The 17407-nt window shown below is 40.8% G+C and overlaps 1 protein-coding gene across 2 annotated transcripts in view; it reads left to right on the plus strand.

Moving 5' to 3' along the window:
* THSD4 (thrombospondin type 1 domain containing 4) overlaps positions 1-17407 on the plus strand; it is a 669170-nt gene that overhangs the window by 187508 nt on the left and 464255 nt on the right. The window lies entirely within an intron of this gene.

Here is a 17407-nt window from a genome sequence, read left to right on the forward strand (position 1 = left end):
TTTCCAGAGTTTTATGACACCTGGGGACTTATAAGTCAGGACAAGACCAAGATCGGGTGGATTTGTGGTGCCTGCATCAGAGAACCTTGAAAGGGCCTGTGAGTGCCCAACAGGCTGGAAGGGATGCTCGAGTTGTGGCATTTAGATAAGCAGATTGGGCTGGACATCTGTGGTTTCAGCTCAGCAGGAAAGGAAACCATCCAGAGTCATCTCTTGCCTGAATTACTCAATGTCTTCCCTATGGGGGTCACGGTGATCCTGGGAGCGTGATGTTATCAACTCTCGTTTACAGATGGGTGAACGTGATGAGACTCAGAGAGGTGCGATGACCTGGGTCATCCTTTAACTGTCAGGGCCAAAATTTGAATTCAGGCCTCCTGACTTCAAGTCTGTTGTCCATCCACTGCCTTCCAGCTGCTTCCTGAGCCCCTTTCCTGGGTCATTCAAGTAAAACAAGCCAGCTTCCTGCTATTTGAGGGGGAAAAGTGTTTAGTGGGAACAGACTGACTCATTGAGGTTGACTGTTCTCTTTGGTTCATCTCACCAGGTCATCTCCCTCAATCTCTGTTTCCTTTTGTGTCGTCACAGATCAGAGGCATTCTGGCCCTATATAAATTCACTTTGTGACCCTGGGTGAATCATTTTCCTCTCTGGGCTTTAGTTTCCATTGTAAGATAAGTATATTGGAATTCAGTGGTACTCAAATATGCTGGTGTTTCAGTCACCCAGAGAGCATTTTAAAAGGAAACAATCCTATTAAGGCATATTTTACATATCATAAAATTTACCCATTTCAAGTATACAATTCAATGATTTTTAGTAAATTTACCCACTTGTGCAACCATCACCATAAATCAGTCTTAGAACATTTTTACCACTCCAATAAAATCCTTTGTGTGTGTGCGTGCTCAGTTGTATCCGACACTTTGTGACCTACCAGGCTTCTCTGTCCATGGAATTTTCCAGGCAAGGGTACTGGAGTGAGTTGCTATTTCCTCCCGCAGGGTATCTTCCCCACCCAGGGATCGAATCCAGTCTCCTGCAGCTCCTGCTTTGGTAGGCGGGTTCTTTACCACTGGGCTACCTGCCCAAGTTAATCCCCATTCTCACCCTCTGCCTCAGGCAACCAGTAATATATGTACTTTCTATCTCTGTAGATTTATCTTTTATGAACATTCCATATAAATAGAAATATGCAATAGGTGGTCTCTTGCACTTGACTTCTTTTACCTAACATAACGTCTTTGAGGTTCATCAATACTGTATTGTGTATCAGCAATTGGTTCCTTTTTGTTGTTCCATAGTATTCCATTGCCCAGATATGCCACATTTCGTCTGTTAGTTTATGGGCATTTGGTCCAGGTGATGGACTTAGCAGACAGTCAGTAATGCTGCTAAGAACATTCATGTACACATTTTTGTGGTAACGTGTGTTTTCACTTTTCTTGGGTACACAACTAGAAGTGCAATGGCTGAGTCATATGGTAATTCTGGGTTTAACCTTTTAGAAAACTGCCAAATTGTTTTCTAAAGTGACTGTTCCATTTTACATATCCATCAACAATGTATAAGCCTTCCCCTGAGGAGCTTTTTAAAAATTCTCATTTCTGGGCCTTACTCCCTGGCGATCTGGAGTAGGGCCCAGGAATTTGCATTTAACAAGCTTTCCAGGTGATTCAGATACATGTGGTCGGTGGATGTGTGTGTGGACCCACTAAGACCAGGTGACCTTCAAAGCCTCCCTGAGGCCAGTTGTTTCATTTGTGCCTCTAGGGCAAGATGCGTATTCCTGCCAACTCTTTCTTGGTGTTTGTCTTTGGATCAGAGAAGTTGTTGTGCAGGGTGAGGTTGAGGGAGTTGGCCAAGTAGCATTCATAAATCTGTGCAGCACCTGTCCTGCATTATCCTTGACACAGGCCAAGACTCTGTCCCTGGCTTCATAGATATCACGTTTTATCACAGCTTTTTGTGTGTTATCACCCTGTAAAAGTGCCATAAAATCAAGTGTCCAGTTTTCAGTGCCTCTTCCTTTAAGTTATAATCTTGGTTGCTGCCATTTTGGTAACTTACTGAGAAGCTTCATCCTAGCCTTGCCACTTAGCTGTGACTAGTTTCTTAGTGGTTCTGAGCCTCTGTTTCCTTGCCTCTGAAATGGGATAAGAATGATAGGGTAGACCAAAAAATCTGTTTGGGTTTTTCTGTAAAATATTACAGAAATACCCAAATGAACTTTTTGGCCAATCCAATATTAATATCATGGAGTTTCTTGTGAGGATTAAATGGGATAATATGAACTATAACTAGGATGGGTGTTAGTCCTGTTTTCTCACTTTTTCCCCCATGCCCTATTTCATTATTATATGTATTTTCATGTGCTTGTTAGCCACTTGTGTATCTTCCAATATTTCTTTAAATTTTTATTTTATTGTAGTAAAAACACAACATGAGATCTACCCTCTTAACAAAAATTTAAGTATATAGTTTAGTATTGTTATTTATAGAGACTATGTTGTATAGCAGATCTCTAGAACTTATTCATCTTGCATAATTGAGGCTTTATGCCCATTGATTAGCAACTCCCCATTTCCCACTCCTCTGAACCCCTGGAAACCACCATTCTACTCTCTGATTCACTTGGTTTGACTAGTTTAGATACTTCATATAAGCACAAACATGCAGTATTTATCCTTTTGTGACTGGCTTATTTCAATTAACGTACTTTGGTTTCAATTAATTCTTCTTCATGTGAAGAGTTGACTCATTGGAAAAGACTCTGATGCTGGGAGGGATTGGGGGCAGGAGGAGAAGGGGACGACAGAGGATGAGATGGCTGGATGGCATCACTGACTCGATGGATGTGAGTCTGGGTGAACTCCGGGAGTTGGTGATGGACAGGGAGGCCTGGCGGGCTGTGATTCATGGGGTCGCAAAGAGTCGGACACAACTGAGCGACTGAACTGACTGAACTGAATGTCCTCAAAGTTCATCAGTGTTACTGCATATTGCAGTATTTCATTTGTTTTTTTTAAAGACTGAGTACTAGTCTATGATTAACCACATTTTCTTTATCCATGCATCCATCAGCGGACATTTATATTGTTTCTACATTTTGGCTATTGCAAATGGTGCTGCAAGAACATGGGATTGCTAATATCTCTTCAAGATCTTGATTTCAGTTCTTTTGGATACAGACCTAGACGCAGGATTGCTGGATCTCATGGTAGTTCTATTTTAATTTTTGTGAAATCTCCATATTGTTTTTCATAACAGCTACAGTATTTTGCATTCACACCAGAAGTGTGCAAGGGTTCCTATTTGCCCACATTATTGTCTTTAAAAAAAAAAAAAAGCTATTCTAATTTTGTAATAACTTTTAAGGGAAAAGAATCTGCAAAAATACATATGTATGTATGTCTAACTGAATCACTTTGCTGTATACCTGAAATTAACACAACATTGTAAATCAGCTATACCTCAGTAAAAGTTTTTTAAAAAAGAAGATAGCTATGCCAGCAGGTGTGAAGTGATGTCTCATTGTGGTTTTGATTGCATTTCCCTAGTGATTAGTGGTGTTGAGCATTTTTTCATATACCTGTTGGCTGTCTGCATTGTCTTCCCTGTAGAGTGTTGATTCATATCTTCAGCTCATTTTAAAACTGAGTTATTAGGTTTTTTGCTGTTGAGGTGTAAGAGTTTCTTATATGTTTTGGAAAGCAGTCACTTATGTGATATATGATTTGTGCATATTTTCTCCTTCCTTTTCACTCTGTTGTTTCCATTGCTGTAGAGAAGCTTTTTCATTTGAGGTAGTTTCACAGTCTGTTTTTACTTTAATTGCCTGTGCTTTTGATATCATATCCATGAAATCATTGCCAAGACCAATGTCATGAAACTATAATTTCAGTTCTTCCATTTAACACTTGAGCTCATTTTGAGTTGTTTTTGTATGTGGTGTAAGATAAGGGTTCAATTTCATTTTTTTTGAACATGAATATTCAGTTTTCCCAAGACTGTTGAAGAGACTTTCCTTTCCCTATTACGTATTCTTGGCACCCTTGCTGAAGATCAGATGACTATATGTGTGTGGTTTGATTTCTGCGCTCTCTGTCTTGTCCGTTTAGGCCAGTACCCTACTATTTTAGTTACAGTAGCTCTGTAATATATTTTGAAATCGGGAGTGTGATACCTCCAGCTTGTTCTATATCAGAATCATTTGACTATTGGAGTGTTTTGTGGTTCCATATGAATTTTAGAACTTAAAAAAAATTTTTTTTAATGCCATTAGGATTTTTTATAGGGATTACATTGAAGCTGTAGATTTCTTAGAATAGTTTGGACATTTTAAGAATATTAAGTACTGTAACTCATAAACACAGAATTTCTCTCCATTTGTTTTTTAAAAATTTTATTTCATGAATATTTTTGTATTTTTTGGTGTACAAATCTTTCACCTCCTTAGTTAAGTTTATTCCTAAATATTTTATTTATTGTGTGCTTGTTAATGAAATTGTTTTCCAATTTCCTTTTCAGATACTTCATTGTTAGTGTATGGAAATACAGCTGAGTTTTATATATCAATTTTGTATCCTAACATTTTATAAAATTTATTTATTAGTTCTAGCAGTAGTTTGTGGAGTATTCAGGGTTTTCTATATATAAGATCATGTCATTTGCAAACAGACATTTTTACTTCTTCCTTCCCAATTAAGATGCTTTTTATTTCTTTTTCCTTGACTGATAGCTGTGACTAGGACTTCTAGCACTATGTTGAATACAGAGGTGAGAGCGAGTGTTCTTACATTGTTCCTGATCTTAGAGGAAAAGCTTTCAGTTTTTTACCATTCAGTTGTGATATTAGCTGTGGACTTTTCAAATATGACCTTTATTATGTTGTGGTAAGCCCCTTCTATTCCTAGTTTGTTAAGAGTTTTTACCATGAAAGGATGTTGCATTTTTTTGAAATACTTTTACCGCATCAATTGAGATGATTGTGTGATTTTTATCCTTTGTTCTGTCAATGTGATATATCACATTATTTGATTTTCATATGCAATCATCCTTGCATCTCAAGGATAAATCTCATGTGGTCATGGTATATAATCCTTTTAATATTGCTACTATTTGGTGAGGATTTTTGCATCTATATTCATTAGAGTTACTGGCCTGTAATTTTTAATTCTTGTAATATCTTCTGTATCTCAGGTAATGTTGGCCTTATAAAATGTTTGGACATGTTCTTTTCTCTTCAGTTTGTTGGACGAGTTTGAGAAGGATTGGTGTCAATTCTTCCTTAAATGTTTGGTAGAATTCACCAGTGAAGCCATCTATTCCTGGGCTTTTCTTTACTGGGAGGTTTTTGATTCCATTTCAGTCTCCTTACTAGTTTTAGGTCTATTCAGACTTTGTGTCCTCATTATTCAGTCTTGATTTATGATTCTGGTGTCATATCTAGGAATCCATTGCCAAATCCAAGGACATAAAGATTTACCCCTATGTTTTCATTTAAGATTTTTATAGTTTTGCTTTTAAATTTAGGTCTTTGATCCCATTTTGAATTAATTTTTGTATATGATATGAGCTAGAGGTCCAACTTCATTCTCTTGTATATTGCTATTCAGTCGTCCAAGCATCATTTGTTCAGTCTATTCTTTCCTCTTTGAATAATCTTTGTACTTTTGTCCAAAAATCAATTAACAGGCCCTTGCTATAACAATACCACCTTGGGCACATTTCTTAAACCTTGTGAGCCTCGGATTATTCATCTGTGAAGTGAGGATAGCCATTCTGACTTAACAGGATTAATACTCAGATCAAATGAAATAAGGAATGAAAATTACCTAGCACCAGCCTGGTTACACTCAGATTCTGCCCTGGCTTTTTTGAGTGTCTGGTCAGAGTTGCATTTCATCCCACTGAGTGGGGCAATGCAAATGAGAAACACAGGGCAGAATGATAATTAAAAAGAGGTGACTTTTATGGAACTATTTGGAATGTTTTACCATATTTTGAGGTTTTTAAAACTTAGGTCATCTTGTAGTTTTTGTTTTCAAATGCTTGGCTTCTTGATAAGGGCTAAGCATTGTGAATGCTCTGATATTCTTCAAATATTTGTTCCACACTATTTAGAGTCATGCAGGGTGATGGGGAGAAGGAGGACCACTGGGGTAGCAACTCTTTGTTGTTCTGGGCATTTCACCTCTAGTCCCAAACTTGAATGTGTCATTGAGCAAAATAAAAACAGTGTGCTTATTAACAGGAACCATCTACCCGAGAAAGCATTTTGGTGACCAGCTACTGTCACTCAAGCATACCCCTTACAGTTGTCATGACTACCACAGGCCCCCCTCATCACAGGACTTCAACCATTTACAGAGCCTTCTTTGAAAGGAGTTCTGGCAAATTCTATTTTCTCTTTCTAGTAAGGTTTTCCTTGTATTTTGGCATTGCTTAGAAAGCAAGTTGTGAAAAACACCATGGCTGAGGGCTCTGGGTGGGGGTGAGAGATTCTATAGTAAGAGCTAATTGTTGAGTATACTTTCTCTGTAGATCCAGAAAGCCCTAACGTAAGGGTCATCAGACACTACTAGGGATAAGGGATGAAATTTTCATAAATGTGCTTTTTGAGGCTTATTAAAAAATCCATGTGCAATATATTTTTACATTGTATCAGCCTGGAACATCCTGATAAGTTAGCATCCCTGTTATAAAATGAGGCCCAAGCTTTCATATAAAGAACAGTTTTCTATCTATAGATGTGTTTCCTCTAAGTACTTAGCAAAACTTAGCTTTTGCTCAAATGTTATTTTTATTTATGCTGTCCTCAGGGATACACCACTGCTGTATGTTTCTTTCTTTCTTTTTTTTTTTTTCAAAAAAACACCCGAGTTAACAGAAGAACATAAACAGCACCTTTAATCAGGAATCAGAGAAATATCACTCCAAGATATGGACCTTTGTCTGAAAGAGGCTTTCAGAGCTGCACAGAGATGCCTGGAAACTTGGGATGATTTGATTAATGGTGATTTTAGGGATTGTGCGTGAGTGCCTGTGTGCTTAGCCGCTCAGTAGTGTCTGACTCTTTGCAACTCTATGGATTGTAGCCTGCCAGTCTCCTCTGTCCATGGGATTTCCCAGGCTAGAATACTGGAGTGGGTTGCCATTTCCTCCTCCAGGGGGTCTTTCCAATCCAGGGATTGAACCTGTAGCTCCTGCATTGGCGGGCTGATTCTTTACCACTGAGTTGTTATTTCTGGACCAGGTGCTGTATTCATAGAAGCTTCTCATCGCTTTTCCCACTAAATCTTTCAGTCCTATCCTAGGCAGAGTTTGACTTTTTAAAGCCCTATCACTTAGCAGTTTTCCAAAACTATCCAGGAAGATACTAGCCCAGGAGTTTAAAAGTACCAGTAAAAATCTAGAGAGTATAATGTGTTCTTTTTGATGGCTTTGTCTGCTTTAAACGCTTCATGTATTGTCTGGCAGTGAAACAGTATATGAGAACTTGATTAAGTTTCAAATTAAAAAATTACAGGCCACATAATAAACAGATTGTGTTAGCAAGTTCTAAGGGAGCATCAAAGTGCCTTGATAAACATCTTCTTCCCAAAGAACCAACTCCCAGCTTCTGAAACCACACCCAGGGGAGCTCTTTTGCTCTAAGATTTTACCATTGTCCAAAACAATATCTGCTTAATTGGGTAAATCCCTTTTAGGACTTAAGAATTTGCTAAAGGAGAAGGTAAAATCGGGACAGTGCTTGTTTTATTTAAAATAATCTGTGTCTTTCCTGCAAGAAAAGGGAAACTTCTCTACCCAAAAGGTAATTACCCTTATTAGATAATTATCTAATTACCTAAAACTTTCTTCATTAAAGGTTGAGAGTTTGTTGTTTTTGTTGTATGTTATTAAACAGAAATAGTGACTGAAGGCAAAAAAGAAAAAAAAGAATCTGCTCTGATTCCATCACTCAAAAATAACTATTAATTTGTTCTACATGTTATTTAACTTTTTAACAAAAACTGAGACCATACCAGACATAATATTGCCTCACCTGTCTTTCTGCACTTAAAAATATATTGTAAACAGCTTTTTATGCCAGCAAAGAGAGTTTTAGATCATAATTTTTAGTGGCTTCAGTATCCCCTGTGATAGATGATGGATCATAATATATTTTATTCACCACCTGTTGATTGCTGTCTAGGTTGTTTGTAGGATATTGCTATTTAAAACAATGCTTTACTAAACATCTTTGAACACATACCTCTGTGTACTGTGGATAATCATTCCTTTCTAGCTTTGTTGTTCAAAAAAATGGTATCTCTTGAGTTCTTTTTGAGTACTTTTCCAGGTCTTCTGACCATTTATATTCCTACTTTTATAAATTGTTTGTTGATGTTTTTTGCCAATGATAACTTCTCTTCAGATTTCTAGAAAACTTTTATGTACCCTCTTTTATGGGGGATAAAAGAGAAGCCTGGTTTTCTCTGGACTCTTTTACTTGGCTTTGAACTCTAGACCTGAGGTTCATAAACGTGATGAAACATTGGAATCAGTTTGCTGCGGACTTTTAAAACCTGCTGTAGCCTGGTTCCCAATCCCTGCCATCGATTTTGTTGGGGTGGGACCACGTCTCTAACTTAGATCATTCATCAGGCTTGCTTCTGTAGATATATATTTCCTTCCAGTTTGCCCCATTTATATGTTTTGTTTTTTAATTTCACTCAGAGTGTGCATCTTTTATTCTGCATTTTTAGGAATTTCATATTACATCATAAGCAGTTTTCCAGATTCCTTCTTTATTTAATCATTTAACCATCATTTTTAGGTCCACACCATACCATTTTGAATTGATCGACAATTACCTATTTTAAATGGATCCTACAATGAACATTTCAGTTGATTTTGCTAGAGAAGCAGCTGAATATAATGGATGCAAACACTGACTCTGGTTTTAGACTGTCTGGATTTAACTTATTAACTCTGTGACTGTGTGACCTTGAGCAAGTTGTTTAACTTTTGTTGACCTCAATTTCCTCACCTGTAAATAGGGATGATAAAATAGTACCTACTTAAATATGATTGTTGTGATGTTTAAATGAGTTAATGTATATAAATCATTTAGACAATATTTATCTGTTAGTAAGCAATCAAAAGTGCCAGAAAACATCTTTGAGAATAGCTTTTATAGCACCTTATAAGATATATGATACATATATTATTTTATATTTTTTACATTTATATTTTATGTTATACTTTTAAACTATTATATCCTACTAATAGGAGAAGGCAATGGCAGCCCACTCCAGTATCCTTGCCTGGGAAATCCCATGGACGGAGGAACCTGGTGGGCTTCAGTCCATGGGGTCGCTAAGAGTCGGGCACAACTGAGCGACTTCACTTTCACTTTTCACTTTCCTGCATTGGAGAAGGAAATGGCGACCCACTCCAGTTCTTGCCTGGAGAATCCCAGGGATGGGGGAGCCTGGTGGGCTGCCATCTATGGGGTCACACAGAGTTGGACACAACTGAAGTGACTTAGCAGCAGCTGCAGCAGCATCCTACTAATATGACTCCATTATAATTCCTTTGTAATATTTGTTAATATCTGAAAGGCCTGACTCACCTTTATTTACTCTGCTTTTTTTCCAAGGTTCTCTTTGCTCTCTGGAGATCTTCTCCAGTAATTTGAGTTTCAAGTTACAAGTTTCTCATTTGAGTGTGTGTATCAAGGTAGTTGAACTTGTATTCTGCTTGGATACTTACAAGGTAACTATCCTCTCTTCTAGTCAGTGGAGAGAGGGAAGGAAACATCACCCAGTCTTTGACTTTAGAAGAATAGGTTGCCTTTGATTCCTCCTGCAGGGGGTCTTGCTGGCAGTCTGACTTTGGCTGCCTGATGCCCACCCTGGTGCTACAGCAATTCCAGGACATTCTGATTTTATGGTCAGACAAGAACTTGGGGGTCTCTTTGTGAGAGCAAGGTTGCATGCATGTGTGTGTTCTGTTGTGTCCAACTCTCTGCGACCCCATGGACTGTAGCCCACCAGGCTCCTCCACGAGGAGGAGCCTGGGATTCTTGCTTATTTCAGGCAAGAATGCTGAGTAGGTTGCCATTTCCTCCTCCAGGGGATCTTGCCGACCCGGGGATCAAACCCAAATCTCCTGTATCTCTTGCCTTGGCAGGCAGATTCTTTACCACTGAGCCACCTGGGAAGCTCAAGAAGCAAGGTTAGAATTGGTTTATTTGGGGACATATTTCTGAAGACTGAGGTTTAAAGTAATAGTTGAAAATCTTTCTGCATGTGAGAGGTGAGCTACCAAGTGTCACTGTCAGTCTCCTTTCCCTGACAGTGTTCCGTCCTTGTTCGTTGGGATTCCATGGGCCTGTGGCTATACAGAAATTCTCTACCCCAGATTGGAGAGAACACCAAAAGTGGCAGAGGGTAGGGGGTTGACAGAGTAGAGCTGAGACCCAAATAGAGAAGCCAAACCCTGATGATTCCAAGAGGGAAAGCCAATGGGTCACCAGAACCACAGGGACCAGAAACAGAATCTGCTGCTAGAACTTACAGCTGGGAAGGCCATCATCAGAGAGATGAGAAGGATGAGGCCAGCAGATCCACAGACAGGCTGTGGGTTGCTGCTGGGAGTGGTCCCATCTCTGGCATGGCACACACCACCTGCAGAAGGGCCATGCTTACATCCAGGATCCAAGTGGGATGGTTTGGGGGTGTCCATGAGGAGCAAGCTAAGACAGCAAGTAATGAAGATTTGGGGGTCTTGTCTTCAAACACACCCCGCTTTGGACCAGCAGGAAGTCTGCTTGCTGGTTCAGGGGTAGGTAGGGTAGGGCACGTAATGATGTCAGCCACTTCCCCTTATCTGGGGAGATAGTACTCATTTCCCCCTCCTTCCAACACCATGGCCTCGTAGGCTCTGTGCCTTCTGACTTCTCATCCAACCCTCTTCCCGCTACCACTCTGCCAGGTACAGGGTCTCAGAGCCACCTTTCCCTGTGAGACTTTGCTTTGGCACCTAGAAATGGCAGCCTGCATTCAGAGAACACTTAGTGAAGCTCTCGGTCTCCTGACTTCGGATAGAAGGTCTGCATTTGTGCATTGTGTGCCTCTGACAACCCTTCACCTTTCTCATTCCAAAGCTCTTTTGCCCAGGAGGATACTCTGATCTGCCATGTCTAGGAGAATCCCTGAAATCTGGGTTGATAAAAGCTCCCCAGGTGGCTCTGGCCATCAGCACAGCTAGCCCCGGGCACCTGTACACCCCCTGGGATGGTGGCTGAACCCCTAGGCAAGGCCCACGTAGACTCCGGTTAGGGAACTGTAGGCAGGAAGCGGGAAGTCAGCGTGAGCTAATACAGATCCTTGGCAGATGCTGATGTCTGCTCTGGCTAACAAGGGGATGGGGAGAAGAATGATAAATGGGTTCCAAAGTTGTAAAGAATAATGTGATATGTGCTTACTTACAAACGTGGACCTCACACAAGCCAGTTCAGTGGGTAAAGCAATACATTTGAGATGAGGTTTCTGCTTACTTGTTTTTGGTTTTATAGGAAGAAGCATGATGGAGGGCCTGATAGAAATTGATATTGGGTCTTGAATGTGTAGCCTCTTCCAGAATCTTCCCTTTAAGGTTTTCTCACATTACTACTTTTATTCATCTATTTGGCTGCATCAGGTCTTAGTTGCTGCATGTGGAATCTTCCTCGCTGCCTGTGGGATCTTTAGTAGTGGTGTGCAGGATCTTTTTTAGTTGTGGTGTGCAAACTCTTAGTTGTAGCACGTGGGATCTAGTTCCCTGACTACGGATGGGTGCATTGGGAGCTTGGAGTCTTAGCCACTGGACCACCCGGGAAGTCCCCCATATTACCATTGACACCCTTTCCTTGAAGTCTTACATTTAGTGCCATTCATCTGGATGACACTTCCTCATAACTGGGTGCTATGCTGGCCTTTGGAGTCCTCAGGGAGGGCGTTTTACTGGTGTTCTAGGTTAGTCCTAGCCTCACACTGGGCCTGGTGTAGTTACTCCAGGGAGTGTTTACCTAGAGAATACCACCAGGCATATGGAGGTCCTTCAACACTCACTGGGTGTTATACCTCCAGACCTCTCTGAGCTGCTCCTCATGCCAGAAATCCTGGGCTGCTCCACTTTGGTTCACAGGGACCCCTTTGCCTAGACCCAGAACAGCCCTTTTGGTTCTCTTTCCCTGGCTGGCCCTGGTTGTGACCTTCAGGGTCAGATGGCAAAAGCGGAGAAAGGTCATGTCCCCAAGGAAGGATACTGGGGGCTGAAGAGCAGAGTGGACTCAAGCTGCTTGTTCCATTTATTCCAGCTGTGGGGAGGAGGCCTCCCAAGGTGGCAGCTCATCCCAGAAACCACCAGGATCAACGTTGTACTTGCCCTGGGAGGAAAACCAAAAGAAACGAATCATGCAAAGCTGAGACCTCTCACTCTTTGTGAAATGTGAAAAAGCGTGTCCCATCCAGCTATAACCAGTGGGGCTTTTGGTGGGGACTGTCTGTGCCACCCCTCATGAAGGGGAAGGGGGGAGCCTTGTGTTCCCTTCAGAGGTTAGATGGTGCTTTGACAATTCTTACTTCAGACCCTAGATCCTCTGGGTGGAGTTCAAGGGGGACATAATTTATTCTAATGTTTGCCACATAGAGAATAGCTTTTCTATACCAGTATATTCCAATTAACGCTATTTCCAATATAGTTATAATGTGTGGTATTATCCTACATATATTAAAATATGTTTAGCAGTCACATTTTCAGTCTTATCACTAAAATTTTGGTCCCAATTCTCTTTCTTCCTTTCTGTTTCTCGCCCAATTTGAGGATTCTATCAATGTTTCCCTTCGGGAAGACATAAGAGAATTACCTAAGAACCTTGAAATTATTTTCCAAGAACTTAGGTGTGCCTGATTTGTGAGATGCCTACAGGGCTTTTCAATGCTTCCAAGCTTGTCCCATGGTTAAAAGGTATTCCATGTAATAGATTCCTGCTTAAACGAAGTAACCAAAATGCATACTTACCCCATATCAGATAATTAATCTCCCCAACAGACTTGTCGATTTATGCAAAAAGAGTGGTAGAATATAAAAGATCATTAATCATCCTGGCATCATGATCTCATGTTGTTATGAAATAAATATGCTTACTAAATGGATCCAGATGCTCTCAAATCCACGTGTCCAGTAAAGGCTATTTTCTCTCCTTGGTCTGGGCAATAAACACAGGAGGCTTGTTTGAAACACTTCTCTTCCGTCAATCGCCAGTGGTCCTACACATTCTTTTAACCTCTTTCCCCATCCCCTCTGCTGCTGGTGAAAAGTGAGCAAGTGTTTTCTGATAAGGATTCTGGGGAAAACCCTAAGGAGCTAGAAAACTTTTTGCCTTGACCCAGAGCTGATGGATGATAAGGAAATCAAAATCATATAGCCAATCATCTACCAACCCAAGACAAAACATTTTCTGTATTCATCTTCGAGCCTGGTACATCAAAGCACAAATTCCAACTCAAGACATTACCAGTCCCCAGAGGACAGACTTGAGTCTTAGAGGACCTCCTACAATCTGCCATGTAAGGATGGAATGATAGAAAGATGGAAACGAATTCAATTACCATTAAACACCAGGTTCTTGACATGGTAATTTTCTTCCCAAGACTACCCCAGAAGAGGCTTCAGGGCTGGAAAGCAGAAAGGGAGCCATTGTGAGAGAAGATGGAACTCATAGTGAGCTGAGGAGAGTGGGTTATGGCTTTGGGACTTCCCTGGTGGTCCCATGGCTAAGAATCTGCTTGCCAATGCAGGGGACATGGGTTCGATCCCTGTTCTGGGAAGATTCTACATGCCACAGGGCAACTAAGCCCACACACCTCAACTACTGAGCTCTAGAGCCCGGGGGGCAGGGCATAACGAATGAGCCCACGTGCTGCAACTGCCGATCCCATGCATCCCAGAGCCAGTACTCCCCAACAAGAGAAGCCACCACAATGAGAAGACCATTCATTGCAACTTGAGAGTAGCCCCCACTCCCTGCAACTAGAGAAGGTCCGTGCACAACACTAAAGCCCCAGAGCAGCCAAAATAATAATAATAATAATAATAATAAAAACACGGCTTTGGAGCCAGATATATGTTCCAAATTTGTGACCTTCAAAGGAAATCTTCTCTGAGTTCATTTTCTTTGTTAGCTCTGAGTTGCTGGGAGGATTAATGAGGTTGTTATCATAAACTGCCCAGTACCTAGGATGCACCCAAGATGTAATGGCTATCACTACCTTTATAGCAAGATTACCACAGATGGTCATCCAGGAGAAGGAGTTGAGTATCGAGAAAGTGATTCACCCTAATAGAGTGATGCTTACATGTGCTACTCACCACGGGGCCTTTCTTGCCGGATAAGGCCTCTCCTCCCAGTTTGGGAGCTCTATGAGAGCGGTGATAGCAAAACAGTGATTCCTCTGTCTTGTTCGCTGCTGTATTTTCACTTGGCTGGAATAGTACCTGGCACAAAGTGGGGTTTGATTCATATTCATTGGAATGGATGAGTAGATATAAGATAAAATTAGTTTTAATATATAGATAATTTCAAAATTTAAGAGAATACTGCTTTAAGAGGAAGAGAGTGTTCACCTTTTGGAGGATAGTTTCTTAGGAGAAGCATGTTGTTTTTGACTTTTGATTTATCATAGTTGCCCCGTCCTCCTGTAGTTGAGGTCTTGGCTGTCATCTAGCTATACAGACTCCGTCCATCTCAGTAGGTTGGTGCTGACACCAGCTTGCTGTGGCTTTCATACTGTTGTTAGTATCATCTTTCTACATGATCATCTCTTTCGCTGAATTTACTGTATTTGAACAAGGACTCAGATCATCAGAAAAAAACACAGTCCAGGCTTCTAACAAAAGCAAATGAAAGCTGTCCTTTAAAGAAGTTTTAATGTCCTAATACAGATCAGTAGGTATGTGGAGGATTTTCCGGGTGGATTCTTCTGTCTGGAAGGGCTTTGAATACATGCTGAAAGTCCTACAGCTATTCCCAGTCTTTAAAGTGTACTGACCCTAAGAAAGTTTCTGGGTAAGTTAGGATCATTTTAGTCACACAATCATAGCTGTTTTGAAAGGTTTGGTAACAGACAGTTTATCAAGAAAGAGATTGAATGTCTGCCTTTGGGTAGGGAGAAAGGATGATTTGTTTGTGCATTTGTTTCCAAAAGGTGGATTTAGTTCTGCTGCTGCTGCTGCTGCTAAGTCACTTCATTCGTGTCTGATTCTGGGAGACCCCATAGACAGCAGCCCACCAGGCTCCCCCGTCCCTGGGATTCTCCAGGCAAGAACAATGGAGTGGGTTGCCATTTCCTTCTCCAATGCATGAAAGGGAAAAGTGAAAGTCAAGTTGCTCAGTCGTGTCTGACCCTCAGCGACCCCATGGACTGCAGCCTTCCAGGCTCCTCCGTCCATGGGATTTTCCAGGCAAGAGTACTGGAGTGGGGTGCCATTGCCTTCTCTGGCATTTAGTTCTAGATGTACTTAATTGGAAGTCAAGTTGGGATATTAAGTGAGAGCCATTCAGAAGTTGGAGAAGTGAGAATGAAGAGCAAAATCAAGGTCAGGAATGCAACTGAGATACATATGCTATAGGAAAGTCTGGTGTGTGACTTCAGTCATGGCCAAGTTCCTATCTTGGGAGCCTATCCCCATACAGGCTGAATTTTAGACCTGGTAATTTAACAATGTACTGGTAAGGTTTACCAATGAATAATTAAGTTTGTTCTTTTTAGTTCTGTACCACCAAGGATGATTTCTGCCTCGTGTGGGAAACTGCTGGTTGTCCTCAGGGAGTTTTATCCCCATTTTCAGACTGCTGCTTCTAAGTCGCTTCAGTCACGTCCAACTCTGTGCGACCCCATAGACGGCAGCCCACCGGGCTCCCCCGTCCCTAGGATTCACTAGTCCCTACTCAAAAAGGACCCATGAGTCTGCAGAAAGACACATGAAATCGACACAAAAGTTACATTTTCTCTGTTCTAATTCCATTAACACTACTTTAATCATGAGGTCTTGGAAAAATTCTTCAGTTTTTAAAAATATTTTGCAACACTTATGAACATGGCCTGAGTTAAAGGAATCTAGCCTTCATCTAGTACTGAAATGCTGTGGGCTGTGTTCAAAACAATTTTCATTTTGATATTTCACTTTTTCATTTCTAGGTTGGATGTCTGTATATTTTCCCAGCACCACATTTCCTTTCTATGGGGGAACTGAGACTACTTCATCCTACGAAAAATGTTTAGAGCAGGAATCATACAATACTCACGCGTTACCTTGTACAATTTCAACATGGTGCCATATTTTTGTGATTATATCATAACCCTTGCTATCTCTGAATGAGTTTTCAAGAAAGGATTTTATTGAAATACCTGTTAAATATTTACATGAATGGCCCTGATTGATTGCACTGATATTTGTATACTTCAAAGCTTACAGAGCACATATTTACTTTGTTTTTAGGGCTTTCCTGGTGGCTCTGATGGTAAGAAATCTGCCTGCAATGCAGGAGACCCTAGTTCGATCCCTTGATGGGGAAGATCCCTTGGAGAAGGGAATGGCAACCTGTTCCAGTATTCTTGCCTGGAGAATCCCATGGACAGAGGAGCCTGGCAGGCTACAGTCCATGGTGTTGCAGAATTGGACCCAACTGGGTGACTAACACATTGTTTAAAGAGTCTATTTTTTTGTCATAATCCCCCGAGTTTGTATTATAGCTTTTTAGTAGATTTTTAAGTATAAAGGACCATAAGAAGAGGAGAGATTTTGAGAGCTTGCTGAAAATTTCTGGGCTTAATTATCTTTTTCTTATAGTATCAGGGTAAAGAATAAAGAGAAGTGAGTTCATGAAAAAGCCTTTGTTTCCACCGTGCCTGGTAGAAATTGCCTGTGTCAGGACTGGACCTTTCTACTTTTACTCTATCAGTAGTGATCCTGTGAAGTTGTTGAAGGAGAAATAAGAGGTGCCTCTTAATCCATGGGCCAGCATCTCTTTATTTGCTGAGTCAGGCTTCTGCCAGGTTTGCAGGTATAATGTAGACGTGTCTAAGGGGGTGTCACATGCTTTACTGGACTAAATAATGGTATCGTATGATATTCATTCTCCCTTCAGAGACCAACTTATTCTGCATAGATTGTGTTCTTTCTCCAGTTGCCTTAATTTTGTCAGTATGCTGAAATTGAACAGAGAAAAAAATAGCAGTGTCAAAATAGGAGAGGAGATGTGTAGCCACTCTGTCAACACCCTTAAAAAGGGGATGCTTGTCTGAATCCAACATTGCAGTCGGATTCTCCCCTGCAGAATCAGATATTAAATGTTAGTGACTTGAATTAC

The sequence above is a fragment of the Bubalus kerabau genome, chromosome 10 (genome assembly GCF_029407905.1).
Source record: "Bubalus kerabau isolate K-KA32 ecotype Philippines breed swamp buffalo chromosome 10, PCC_UOA_SB_1v2, whole genome shotgun sequence".
NCBI classification, from domain to species: domain Eukaryota; kingdom Metazoa; phylum Chordata; class Mammalia; order Artiodactyla; family Bovidae; genus Bubalus; species Bubalus kerabau.